The sequence below is a fragment of the Pteropus medius genome, unplaced genomic scaffold, assembly GCF_902729225.1.
Source record: "Pteropus medius unplaced genomic scaffold, Ma_sr-lr_union100, whole genome shotgun sequence".
NCBI classification, from domain to species: domain Eukaryota; kingdom Metazoa; phylum Chordata; class Mammalia; order Chiroptera; family Pteropodidae; genus Pteropus; species Pteropus medius.
The window spans coordinates 4307095-4320571 of NW_024354498.1; the positions used below are offsets into that span (position 1 = coordinate 4307095).

Sequence of the window (13477 nt, forward strand, 5' to 3'; positions counted from 1 at the left end):
TACTTAGCAATGAAAAAGTAAAAACCTTTCCTCTAATATCAGGAACAAAACAAAGCTGTCCACCATCATCACTGTTATTCAATATAACATTGGTGGTCCTAGCGAGTGCAATCAGACAAGAGAAAGATATAAAAGGCATCCAAATAGGAAACGAAGAAGTTAAACTGTCACTATTTGCAGATGACATGATTCTCTATATAGAAAACCCTAAAGACTCCACAAGAACACTACTAGAAATAATAAGCAAATACATTAAATTTCTAGATATAAGATCAACATGCAAAAATCCATAGCATTCCTATACTCTAATAATGAATTGTCAGAAAAAGAAATGAAAAAAACGATTCCTTTCACAATTGCAAGAAAAAGAATAAAACAGCTAGGAGTAAATCTAATGAAACATGTGAAGGACCTATATAATGAAAACTATAAGATCTTATTAAAAGAAATTAAAGAAGATACAAAATCCCATTGGCACTCTTTAAAGAAATAGAACCAAAAAATCATCAGATTTCTATGGAAGTACAAAAGACTCTGAATTGCCAAATGGCTTCAAAAAGCCATCCTGAGAAAAAAGAACGAGGCTGGAGGCATCACTCTGCCCAACTTCAAATTATACCACAAAGCGACAATAATCAAAACGGCATGGCATCGGCAGAAAATCAGATATACAGACCAGTGGAACAGATTGAGAGTCCAGAAGTAAACCCCTGCTTATATGGGCAAATAATTTTCAACATAGAAGCTGAAAACATGCAATGGAGAAAGGAAAGCCTCTTCAATAAATGGTACTGGGAAAACTGGAAAGCCACCTACAAAAGAATGGAACTAGACTGTTGTTTATCGCCACACACCAAAATTAACTCAAAATGGATTAAGGACCTGAATATAAGACCTGAAACAATAAATTGAAAAAAAAAAACCTAGGTACTAAACTTGGAAACCTTAGACTTAGGATTTTATGACTTTTAAAGTCAAACTATATTCTACAATGTTCTTGTGATTTGGGGGGTCAGCTCAGTAGTATCACCAGAAAAAAAGAATGTTGTGATATATAAATAGAGCCATGCCATAAGCTAAGGATTTCAAACATTTGGAAAGACTAGAGAAATAACAATTAAAAAATAGACTGTCAGTAATGCTGTGAAACTTCATTAATTTACCCCAGTGAGGTAGACTATCATTCTTAGTGAAAAGTCCGATTTACAAAGCAGTTTCAAGGAAACATAATATAAATTAACCTGATGTAACTAAGGCCAAGAAATCTCTATATGTTTAATGACTCAAACAGGTAGATAAGAGCTGTTTGTGATGAACACTTTTACCTTTTGGATGAAGCTTTGGATTTTATAGTATGTGAGAGAAAAAACCTCCCTTTTCTGGTCTCTGTTTCTTACCACAGAACACAGTTCCTGCTGATCTGCCATGTTCCTGCTGGTGTGGCTACGTGAAAAGACTATGAAAACAGGTTGCTGAGAGATCCAAGATTTCTCTGGATTGTTTTTCCAGAAAAGGTTGTGAAGTTAATATAGGGCCTATAACAAAATATTGCCATTTAAAAATTTTTTAAATGAAGTCTTCTGTGCCCAGAAGAGTAGGGAGATTAGGAAAGGTGACCAAAAGCAAGTTCTTGAAATTTCAAGGAAATATCAGCTCTGCCAGTTACAACCTAGGGACCTTAGGCAACTTACATAACTTCTCTGAGCCACAGTTTTCTCATTTAAGAAATGGGGATAATATATAAATGAAATAATCTAAGTGAAAAATTCTTTATAAACTATAAAGTGGTAAACAAATACTACCTTTTCTAGGCGAGACCTACATTTCCAAATGGATACATGTCCTAGAGAAGAAATGCGGTCTGGCCTCTGGGTCAGGATGTGCCTGGGGGCCATAATAGAATGTGGTTCTAGAGTCAGATTGCTTGGAGTTATATTCTAGCTATACTGCTTAGCAGCTGTGTGTGAGCTTGGGAAAATTACATAACTTCTCTGTGCCTGTTTCTTAGAAAACCAAGATAGTAATAGTACCTACCACACTGAGTTGATATAAGGAATAAGTGAGTTAATATGTATTGTGGCAGCCACCAATAGATGCCTAACCAATATTCATTCTGCCTTTCTTCCTTACCAATAAAACCCCAATTTTGTTGTAGGTGGCAATGGACTCAGCCAACAAAACTTGATTTGCGAAGTTCCCTTGCAGTTGGGGGTGTTCATGTAGCACAGTTCTGGACAATGAGATATAAGCAGAAATCCACTGGCTGAGGCTCCCAGAAAAGCTATTTCTCTGATTTCAAAAAAAAAAAAAAAACAACAACAACAAAAAAACAACAAAAAAAAACCAGACTCGGCCGTCTTGGGCCCTTTCCTCTTTGTCCTTCCCCCATTCTGTCTGTAACCAAAACACAATGCCTGGAGGAGAGGAGGAGCCCTCTTGAGTGCATTAGGAAGACAGCCTCCCTGAAAGTGATAATGCAGAAAGATATAAGGAAGAGCCTGAGACATAAATGACAATATGAAGCTTCTTTCCTGACTTCATATCACCTATTGTGAGATAAAAAGCAACCCTCTGTTTTAGGTTTCTGCTATTTCATTTACCTTATTAGATGCAGCCAAACACATCCTCTCTACCAATACACTTATAGAGCAATTTGACTGCCTAGATCATAGTATTCAGTAAATATTAGCTATTACCATTATTATTTGCCGGCATTCTGGTCCCAAACCAGGTGATTAGCAAGTATTCCCCTCACTTCCTTGCAATAGTACTCCAATTTTCCTTTTCGAAATCAACTCTCTCCCTATTCTCAACCCTATGGTTTGCAGTGGGATTGACACCACTCCCCATTCGAAGTATGGATCCTGATTGGCTTAATCCAATTAGCATGAGCCCACTTCCCAAACCACAGTGACTATCCATCCCCAGATGAGTACATAACTCAGGCCTAAGGCAGTTTGCACAACTTCTCCTGGCAAAAGAGAGTGACTGGATGGGCACATAGCTAAAGACAGGCAATATGAGTGCATCTCAGGAAAGAGTGCTAGGAAGCAGACTCACTCTTCTCCCCAAGGATGGTGCTCTGAGCAAGGCGGTCACCATGAGGAGAGTCAATCTGCAGGGTGCAACCGATACATGGAGAAGGGTAGAGCAGGAGAGAGGCAGGGAAATGGAGCTGAAGCCCCCCATCCTAAATCTCTAGATGATATTTTACCTTTGGAATTTTCGAGTCAGATTCATTTGAGACTGGTTTTGCTAATTCGGTTTGAGCTGAATCCTCTGTCACTTGCAACCACAAGATTCCTTCTGATACTGTTAGATTGAAAAAAAAAAAAAGAATAATTTAATGTAAGGATTATAAAACTAGAGGGGAATTTTCCAAACTCTGGTCTAGGGTGTCTATTTAAACAAATGTATAGTCAAGTACAATATAAATTCATACCCAAATCACCTTTCCAAAAGAAAAAAGCAGTAATAAAGTCTATAATTTGCAATTGTGTAAATTCATTCAAATTTCTCTTCCAAAAGAAAAAAACCCAGGCAGTTGAAAGTGTTTTTTTGTTTTTTATAAACACATCCAGGAAAACTCCTTTAAGAATAGACGTGCATCTGGCTTTTAAAATAAATGTTGGACCCAGAGGCAGACACTAGAAACCTATGACTAATATTGAAATAATATTCACAGACAGTTGTCATGGCAGCCTGCTCATTCTGTACTAAATAGAACTCACTGCATTTTAACAAGATTTAGCAGAGGAAAGCTGCTAGCCTGCAGACAGCCTCTAACTGAGTTAAACAACCTACTAATTAGTTTTGGTTTCATTATTACATATAATCTTCAGACTACACCCTAATTGTGTCCCCCAAATTACAAATACTTAAAATCCCTAATAAAATTACACAATATGATTTTTTTAAAACCTGCACCACTCTTGAAATCTTCCCATCAGTCTATAGGCAACAGCTTTGTGAAAAGTGCCATTGTGTGCATAGTTGAATTCACTTTTAAATCTAAATAAAGTGTTGGGGAAGTGCAGGAAGTAGCCAATTTCATTTCTGTCACCAATTAGCATTGGCTAGATGCTGCTATCAGACATTTCCTTGTAAGTGGGGTTCTATGGGAGTGGGGAGTAGCCAAATTGTTCTGTGCTCAGTTATATACTCCCAGAGAAGTGACTTTAAAAACTAGAGGCATCTCGGCTACTATTAATAATGCTACAATGAACATAGGGATGCATATATCTTTTCGAATTAGTGTTTTGGATTTCTTCGGATAAATACCCAGAAGCGGAATTGCTGGGTCATAAGGTAGTTCTATTTTAAATTTTTTTGAGGAAGCTCCATGCTGTTTTCCACAGTGGCTGCACCAATTTATATTCCCACCAACAGTGCACAAGGATTCCCTTTTCTTATTCACAATAGCCATGGAAACAACTTAAGTGTCAATCAAAACATGATTGGATAAAGAAGAGGTGGTATATATTTACGATGCAATATTACTTGGCCATAAAAAAAAAAGAATGAAATCTTACCATTTGTGACATGGATGGACCCAGAGTGAATTATCTTAAGTAAAATAAATCAGACAGAGAAAGACAAATATCATATGATTTCACTTATATGTGGAAATCTAACTAAATAAATGAACAAACAAAAACAGAAACAGATTCATAGACAGAGAACAAGCTGATGGTTACCAGATTGGTGGGGTGGGGAATGGGGGACTGGGAGAAAAAGGTAGAGGGATTAAGAAGTACAAATTGGTAGTTACAAAATAGTCACAGGGATGTAAAGTAAGCATAGGGAATACAGGCAATAATAATGTATGGTGCCAGGTGGGCACTAGACTAATCGGGGGGATCACTTCACAAATTATATAAATGTCTAACCACTATGCTGTACACCTGAAACTAACATAATATTGAATGTTAACTGTAATTAAGAAATAAAAATTTTTAAAAAAGAAAAAATAGTCATGGGGATGTAAAATACAATACAGGGAATATAGTCGTTAATATTGTAGTAACTATGTATGTTATCATATGGGTACTAGACTTATCGGGGTGATCACTTCATAAGTTATATAAATGTCTAATCACTATGTTGTAGACCTGAAACTAGTATAGTATTGCATGTCAACTGTAATTTAAAATTTTTTAAATTTTAAAAAACTAGAGGTACCTCAAGACATAAATAAAGAAGGAGAAACAAAGTAATTTTAGCTGAGCTCTTTCTCTCTTGAGTGGCTATCTCTATCAAATCTAAGCTCATGTGTTGTGGGTGATTTTGGAGATTACAGATAGCTGATGTTGAGAGGAATACCACATGAGACCATCTTTACTATTAGGTTTCTGCATTTCACCCTGCCCCCACTTTCTGCCTTCTCCTCTTTTGAGTTCCTTCTTTAAGAGAGAGGAGACAGGGCATAATTAAAATCCAATAACATCCTAAGCTGGAAAACCACTTCAAGCCATTATCATCCATTAAATCTTGGAACAAGTCAGTCTTTTGCATTAATGTTCTTCAAACTCCTTGAGATGGAGCCATATTATATACTTCTTTTTAGGCTTCTGTTCAAGATGGCGTAGAAGGTAGATGCTGTGCACACCTCCTCTTGCGACCACACCAAAATTATAATGAAACTACAGAGCAACCATCACTGGGAGTCGCCTGAGGTCTGGCTGAATAGACGTCTACAACTGGGGATATGCATAAGAAGAGGATGCTAGGAGGGGTGGAGATGTGAACCTGCTGGACCCACAACCACAAGTGCTGGGTGAGAATCCGGAGGGCTATCTTGGCTGTAGAGTCCCCTTCCCCACCTGAGAAGCGAGGGGTCCCGGCCCAACACCGGGCTCCCCAGCCCCGGGGTTCCAGTGCCAGGGAGAGAAGTACTCACAACCTCTGGCTATGAAAACCAGCAGAGATTGTGACTGAGTTAGACGGAGGGCTGCGGGAGTCGCAGGCGTTCCTCTTAAAGGGCCCATTCCCCGCCTTACTCGCTGATGGACTCACTCGCTCTGAGCTCCAGCACCGGGGCAGCGGCTAGAGGAGTGCCAGGGACACACGGGGAAGAACTGAGCTGTCGAGCTTCCGGGCGAGGGCTGGAGGGGCGGCTTTCTCCCAGACAGAAGGGCTGGCAGTATCCATTGTGCCTTTGTTGATGCAGGTGGCCACCATATCTGAGTTGCCATCAACCTGGAAAACACACGTCACTCTGCCCAGAAGAGACCCTGAGACCCCGCCCCTCCCAACCTGCAGGCCCACCCAAGCCACCTCCAGTGGTTTATTCCATACAAATGGCCTGTCTTGGCTCTTTCTGCGGACTTTCCTAATATCTCCCAAAGGCTCACAAAACCCAAAGAAACAGCACTTGACCTCGGCGTTCCCCGTACCTCTTACTGAGGCAGCTGGTCTCAGTTTCTGGTTTGGCCTCTCGAGGTACCTATAAGCCCAGCATGGGTGGCAGCCATCTGTGGATTGCTTGGTGACTCTGACCAGGTGGTCCTGGAGGTGCACAGGCTGTGGCTGAACTTGGCCTGCAGTTGGGCCCCTCCCAGGAGGCCCTTGGGCCAGCACACCCAGTGGCCTGCTTTGAACAGCGCTGGAGCCACAGCACCACCCAGAGCTGCATCTGAGGAAGACACACCCGAACGGCAGATGGAGCAGTCACCAGAGCCCTGCTAAGTGAATCCTGCTCCATAGGGTCAACCGGACACCAGCCAAGCCTCACGACCAATCAGCCCAAGGGTTAATCTCTCCCATCAAAATGCAAACAGCAACCAAGGATCAACTACAACAGATGGGCACATGCAACCCACACAAGGGACACACCTTGAGCACCTCGCTCAAGTGACCAAGGAAGACTGTGCCCCTGGGCCCCACAGGACACCTACTACATAAAGCCACTCTACCAAGACCGGGAAACTTAGGAGCCCTACATAAGACATAGAAACAGACACAGGGAGACAGCCAAAATGGGGAGACAAAGAAACATGTCTCACATGAAAGAACAGAACAAAGGTCCAGAAAAAGAACTAAACAAAATGGAGACGAGCAATCTACCAGATGCAGAGTTCAAAACACTGGTGATAAGGATGCTAATGAACTTAGAGAAAGAGTAGATGAACTCAGTGAGAACTTAACAAAGAGATAGAAAGCATAAAAATGGACATGGAAAACATAAAAAGGAACCAGTCAGAAGTGAAGAATACAATATCTGAGATGAAGAGTATATGAGAGGGAATCAACAGAGTGGATAAAGCAGAGGATCACATCAGTGATTTAGAGGATGGAGTAGCAGAGGACACCCAATCAAACAACAACAGGAAAAAAAGAATCCAAAAAAATGAAGATAGTTTAAGGAGCCTCTGGGACATCAAGCGTAACAACATCTGCATCCAGAAGAAGAGAGAGCAGGAAATTGAAAACTTGTTTGAAGAAATAATGACAGAAAACTTCCCTGACCTGGTGAAGGAAATAGACATACAACTCCAGGAAGCTCAGAGAGTCTCAAACAAGATGAACCCAAAGAGGCCCACACTAAGACACATCATCACCATTAAAATGTCAAAGGTTAAATACAAAGAGAGAATCTTAAAAGCAGCTAAAGAAAAGCAGTTACCTACACGGGCGCTCCCATAGACTGGCAGTGGATTTCTCAACAGAAACTTTGCAGGCCAGAAGGGCTTAGCACAAAATATTCAAAGTAATAAAAAGCAAAGACCTACAATCAAAATTACCTAGCAAAGCTATCATTTAGAATTGAAGGACAGATAAAGAACTTCCCAAACAAGAAAAGCTAAAGGAGTTCATCAGCACCAAGCCAGTATTACAGGAAATGTTGGAGGGACTTTCTTTTCTAAGAAGAAGAAAAAAATATGTATCAAAAATATGAATAAAGAATGGCAATAACTACATATCTATCAGTAAGTACTTCAAATGAAAAAGGATTAAATGCTCCAATCAAAAGATAGGGGGGCTGAATGGATAAGAAAACAAGATCTTTACATATACTGCCTAAAAGAGACTCAGTTCAGATTCAAAGACACACACACAGACTAAAAGAAAAAGATATTTCATGATGGACCTAGAGGGTATTATGCTGAGTGGAGTATGTCAGTTAGAGGAAGACAAATGTCATATGATTTCATGTACGAGTGGAATCTAAAGAATAACAACAACAACAACAAAATCAGAAACAAACTCATAGATACAGAGAACATTTTGAGGGTTACCAGATGGGAGGGGTTCCGGGGGGGTCAGTGAAAAAGGGGGAATGCATTAAGAAGTACAAATTGGTAGTTTTAAAATAGTCACGGAGATATAAAGTACAGCATAAGGAATATAGTCAATAATATTATAATAACTATGTATGGTGTCAGAGGGGCACTAGATTTATTAGGGTGATCACTTCATGAGTTATATAGATGTCTAATCACTATATTGGACACCTGAAACTAATATAATATCATATGCCAACTATAATTGAAAAATAAAAAATATTAAAACTCCCACATTGCCCTACACTGTGTTTCTACACATTTTGAAGGCATGTGATAATAAACTACTTCAGTCAGGGGACTGGAACACAGGGCAGTAGTTTGGGAGCAGATTAAAGACACTGTCAAAATGTTATGTGTGTTACATGCCACTGAGTCAGCTCCAACTCCTGCAAGAGTAAGTGTAGGGCTGGATTTCAATAGGAATGCAGACGATTCATCTAGGGCGGGATTCTCAACCATGGCACTATCAACATTTGAGACCAGATAATTTTTTGTTGTGGGTGCTGTCCTGGGCATTGTAGGATGTCTCACCACATGCCTGGTCTCTGCCCACTATCTGCCAGTACCCCACACCATCATGACAACCCAAAGTATCTGTAGACATTGCCCAAGAGCCTTCAAGATTTTTGTCCCCCCAGGGGATATTTTCAGTTGTCACAACTTGGGGAGGGGTGCTATGGGCATCTAGTGAGTAGAGGGCAGGGATGCTATAAAACATTCTATAATACACAGGACAGCTCCCCACAACAAATGTTACCCAGTCCCAAATGTCAACAGGGCTGTGGTCACGAAGCCCTGATCTGACGGAAGAGCCCGGGTCTAGATCTATGAGGGCACAGATGTAGGTAGGTGGGCAGATGTAGGGGTACTTGTAGAAGTTCTCTTCTGATTGCTTCCATTTTTTCACTGAAATAAGTGAGTTCATCAGCTGTAAATGAGACTGGGGAAGGAGATACAGGCAGTTTTGGGAGAGAAGATATGAAACTGCCCTTTAGGAGAAATGGATAATGAATGGACAGGGGAAGTAGATACACTTTTGGGGTACATCAGGGCCTCACTTGAGGTAAGTAAAGAATTTACTAGACATGCGCTTTGACCAGCTAAGCCACAAGGTAAGTAAACAATTTAATGTGAAACCAGTAGGCCTGTATTCGTGTCCTTCCTGGGGGCATATTCAGGGGTGAAGCAAGGAGAGAGTTGGATTTAACAGATTGCGGCCAACAAGCACCAGCATCAAAGGAGCAAACAAGTGATAAAAATGACAGTACTTCAGCTGGCTAAGTAGACAGGAATGTATGCAACCATGAAAAGTTAGGTGGGCAAAAAACAACAAATATCCATTCCAACAGACTAGTTTCAAATGTTTGAACCCAATGAGCTACAAATGGAGGAAAATAAAGTAAGCTCTGTCATACTAAGGTAATGACTCACTTTTCTTAGTAAATACTTGAGTACTCACTGAAAAACATAGTACAATCATTTCTAAGTGAAATCAGGTCAACTGAGTTTCCTAAATCAGTTGTTTCCTAAATCAACTCAATGTTTGGGGTTGTCTCTTTGGTTGAAGCTAAACACTGGGGAAGCCACACTAAACATCTGAGAAATCAGAAGACTCAAAAAGCTTGAAGTAACTTCTAGTCTTTATTTCATAGTTTGTTTATGTATTTGTCTTATAGTTGCTGAGATGCTTATGGGCATACCTGGGGGTGACAGGCCTCATAAATCTGACTGAACAGACTGAAGTGCCAGGCAAAACTGTTGCCACCTGAGACACTATCCAAGACTGGTGGTTTCAAGGTGAAAATCATCAACAGTTGCTTCCACAGGCTCTTGATTCCTGTTTTTGAGGATTTCACTGAAAAAATTATAAAAGATAAAAAAGAAAAAGTATCCATTTCCTCAATGGCATGCATACAAAATACTACAAGAGACCAATGGCACTCTTATGGGAAAAAATATGTACCCTTTGTGGGCCTCCCGAAATCATTTAGGTATCAGAAGACTGAGTATGAGCCCAGTCTTGCCACTCACCAGCAGAATGGTCTCAGCCAAGGCATTCAATATCTTCAGCTTCCACTTCTTCAGCTGCAAAATGGAGATAGTAATATTTACTATGCCTACCTCACAGGAATGTATATCAAACTACTTTGTAAACCATATTGCAGTTTACTAATTATAAAGACTGTGACTATACCTCAAAGGTAGTAGAGAGTGGAACAAAAGTCTCCTTCCTTGTCAGAATGGAGAAAAGGAGCAAGAGTTTTTCAGTAAAGGCAGAAACTCCTATTGCATGCATCGGAGGTTCACCAGCTTCCTTTCTACATGGAGTGTACATGGGGAACTGGCCAAAGCCTGCACTTGATGAAACCACCCTTGTAGCAAGGGCAGACAGAAAGCTGGAGGAAGAGCAAAGTGTTCCCTAGAAGGACAAACCAAAACACAACTGGTGAGTGTAATTTTAGGCCCAATTCTTGGCAGCCTTGTTTTGAATTAACAGGGGTTTAAAAACAGGTGGAGTATACTTATAGTTACTGAGCATCCTGGGAGTCATTATAGCTCACTGACTAGCAGGAAACAGGAACTTTCATGAAGTCATCTTCTGGCTGGTGGCTGTCCACTCATGTTCGTCTCATGGCTCACGATCTAAGCATCAAGTGTCCGAAAGACCTCTCAAAGTGTATCAACAAAAAGGCATATCGGGAGGGGGCCCCATAATGAATAATACAGGGTGCCAGGTAGGACATAGGAAAACTGGTACTAAAGAACCCAAGCACTAGCTGCAGGCCTGGCCCCATTTCTGTGCAAAAACTTACATGGCAGATAACTGCCTCCAGTTTCCTACCTGGAATGTTAGGATAATATTAAGACCCAGAGGGGGAAAAGTGAAGGTGTCTAGTCCAATCTACGCATTTCACAAAGGACATTGAGGCTGGTAGGTGAACTGACTAGTTCAAGAGAACACAGCTAGTGAGTAGCCAAGAGGATTAGAATCCAAATCGTGCCCCCCAAATTAGTGTGCCTTCCACACACCTGTTTCTTCCAAGGGCCTTCCAGGAAGACAGGAGTTGGCTAAAGGGGTTGCTTTCCATCAGTATCATTTCTCTGCTAGCTTTAGAGGAAGACGCCAGGGAAAGAACAGCCACAGCCTTCAGCCATGTCCAAAATTTAGAGATGCCCTCAAATGGTTTTATGTGGGTTTTCAAGCTTGAGCATGGTGACCAATCCTGGTATGTTGACAAAGATCCATCCAGAAGCACTGGGGGGAAGGGAGAGGGGCGGACAAATGGCACTGACAATGAAAACCGAGGAGACCATACAGGTGCCCTTAGTAATGGAGGGTCCCAGCACCGTACCGGGACCACAATCCTGGAAGCACAGTGGCAGATTCACGGGCCTCGACCTGTGCAATCACAAGGTTTCGTACTGGGTTTAATGCTCTGGGGCTACCGTAATGGAATTCTTAACTTATGAACAAGCGACCTGACATATTCGTTTTACACTGGGTCCCTCAAATCTTGTGGCAGGTCCTGCTTCACACCCCCAACCCCAGCCTTAAGGGGTGGTTTGTCTACCCCGCCCCTCAACCCTACCCTAGCCCTAGGCAAGTAAGAGCAAACAAAAGTCCTGCAATGTTCAGCCCCTTTCGGGCTTGCAGAGCGGGAAAAGGCTGTGGAAAAGTTCAGGGGAGCAGTAAGAGCCTGTTTGTTCTGGGGCAAGAGGCCGACTCACCAGCGGCCTCTTCCAACCCTGGCAAAATAAATGCCAATATAAAAATGACCCTCCCCAACCCACCCCAGACCCCGCGCTGCCTTAATCTTTGGCTCCAACTGGTGTTCCTGTCCGCCTTGCTCCGGACTCAAGGCCTCCAATGCCGCCGGAACCAGCTGAATGTGCCCATGAGAAAAATGAGGAAAATGAGGAAAACGCGGGTCCCTCAATAGCTGAGGGAACCCACCAGAAGGGGCCGTGCCGGGGACACGGTCCGCTTTCGCCCGCTGGGCCGGCCTCGCCAACGCCCCGGAATCGGAAAAGTTTGAGGACGCGTGATAAGCGGGGCGGCGCTCTCAGCCAGGGGGAAACCCTGGTCGCAACAGTGACGAATACGGACTGCTGGCAAGGCCGGCAACCCAAACGCCGGAGCCAGAGCCCTCACCTGGCTGCGAACACCAGATATCGCGGGCGGGGCGGGGCCGCGTCATGGGTGGAGCTACAACAGAAGGGCGGGGTTTCGCGGGGCGCTGGTTCTGACGTGAGCCTATGAATACGTGAAATATGGCCGCTATCTGCCGGGAGGTTCCATAGTGTAGTGGTTATCACGTCTGCTTTACACGCAGAAGGTCCTGGGTTCGAGCCCCAGTGGGACCACGGCTGGCCAGCTATTTTCCCAATTTTAACTTTTGTTGAGTTTAGTCGACGGGGTGGAAAGATGAAAAGCGAAGACAAGGTGCTTTTCTTTCTCCCTTAAAATAAATTTATTTAATGGAATGCTTTTGTAGCAGAAGCGTGATGACAGATACCTTCTCCCATCCCAGCCGCCATCCTTCCATCTGAAAAACAGCAGAGGTGGGGGCCCGGCTGTTTCTAGGGGAGACCACTCCGGCCCGCCCCGGCCCTACCCCCACCTCTCCTCCGGTACTCCCGAGGGGCGGGGGAAATCGAGCGCTTTGGGGAAAGATCACCCGGCACCGCACTTTTCCTGCAAGCCAGCATAGGCGGGGCCCCCTAAAGCCTCCAACTAAAATATGGCAATACCGCAGCTCTTTGACTGCAGTTCAGTTATTAAAGGTTTATTATTATTATTACTATTAAAGGCCTAATTTTTTGTTAAACTCTAAAATATAGAGCAAAGAAAACAATAGTTCTTTTCTTTTTAATACATCAGTAGAGTTTGTTGAATAGACCTTCAATGAAAGAACAATATAAATAAGAAACAAAACAGAAACAGACTCATAGAGAACAAATGGTTGCCAGATGGGGGTGGGGACTAGGAGAAAAAGGTGAAGGAAAGAAGTACAACTGATAGTTAAAAAATAGTCATCAGGATGTGAAGTAGGGCATAGGGAATATAGTCAAAAACATTGTGATAACTGTGTATGGTGTCAGGTGGGTACTAGATTTATCAGGTGATCACTTGTAAGTTATATAAATATTTAATCACTATGTTGTATACCTGAAACTAATATAAAATAATA

At 42.2% G+C, this 13477-nt stretch overlaps 1 protein-coding gene and 1 non-coding gene across 3 annotated transcripts in view; one reads left to right on the forward strand and one right to left on the reverse strand.

Annotated features, from left to right (window-relative positions):
• The window catches only part of PPEF1 (protein phosphatase with EF-hand domain 1), a 107855-nt gene extending 95433 nt beyond the window's left edge, over nucleotides 1–12422 (reverse strand). The window contains exons 1-8 of one of the 2 annotated variants that reach the window (XM_039852260.1): nucleotides 12078–12422; nucleotides 11316–11541; nucleotides 10480–10928; nucleotides 10317–10370; nucleotides 9986–10140; nucleotides 6396–6634; nucleotides 6016–6198; nucleotides 3215–3312 (exon numbers count right to left, since the gene is read on the reverse strand). The gene's annotated coding sequence lies outside the window, so the exon portion shown is untranslated. The remainder of the gene's footprint in view (nucleotides 1–3214; nucleotides 3313–6015; nucleotides 6199–6395; nucleotides 6635–9985; nucleotides 10141–10316; nucleotides 10371–10479; nucleotides 10929–11315; nucleotides 11542–12077) is intronic. The other variant, XM_039852261.1, reaches the window with a different exon arrangement.
• A 155-nt stretch (nucleotides 12423–12577) lies between these two features.
• On the forward strand, nucleotides 12578–12650 carry TRNAV-UAC (transfer RNA valine (anticodon UAC)). Its single transcript has one exon. It is a non-coding gene; the product is annotated as a tRNA-Val (tRNA).
• Nucleotides 12651–13477: the final 827 nt, after the last annotated feature.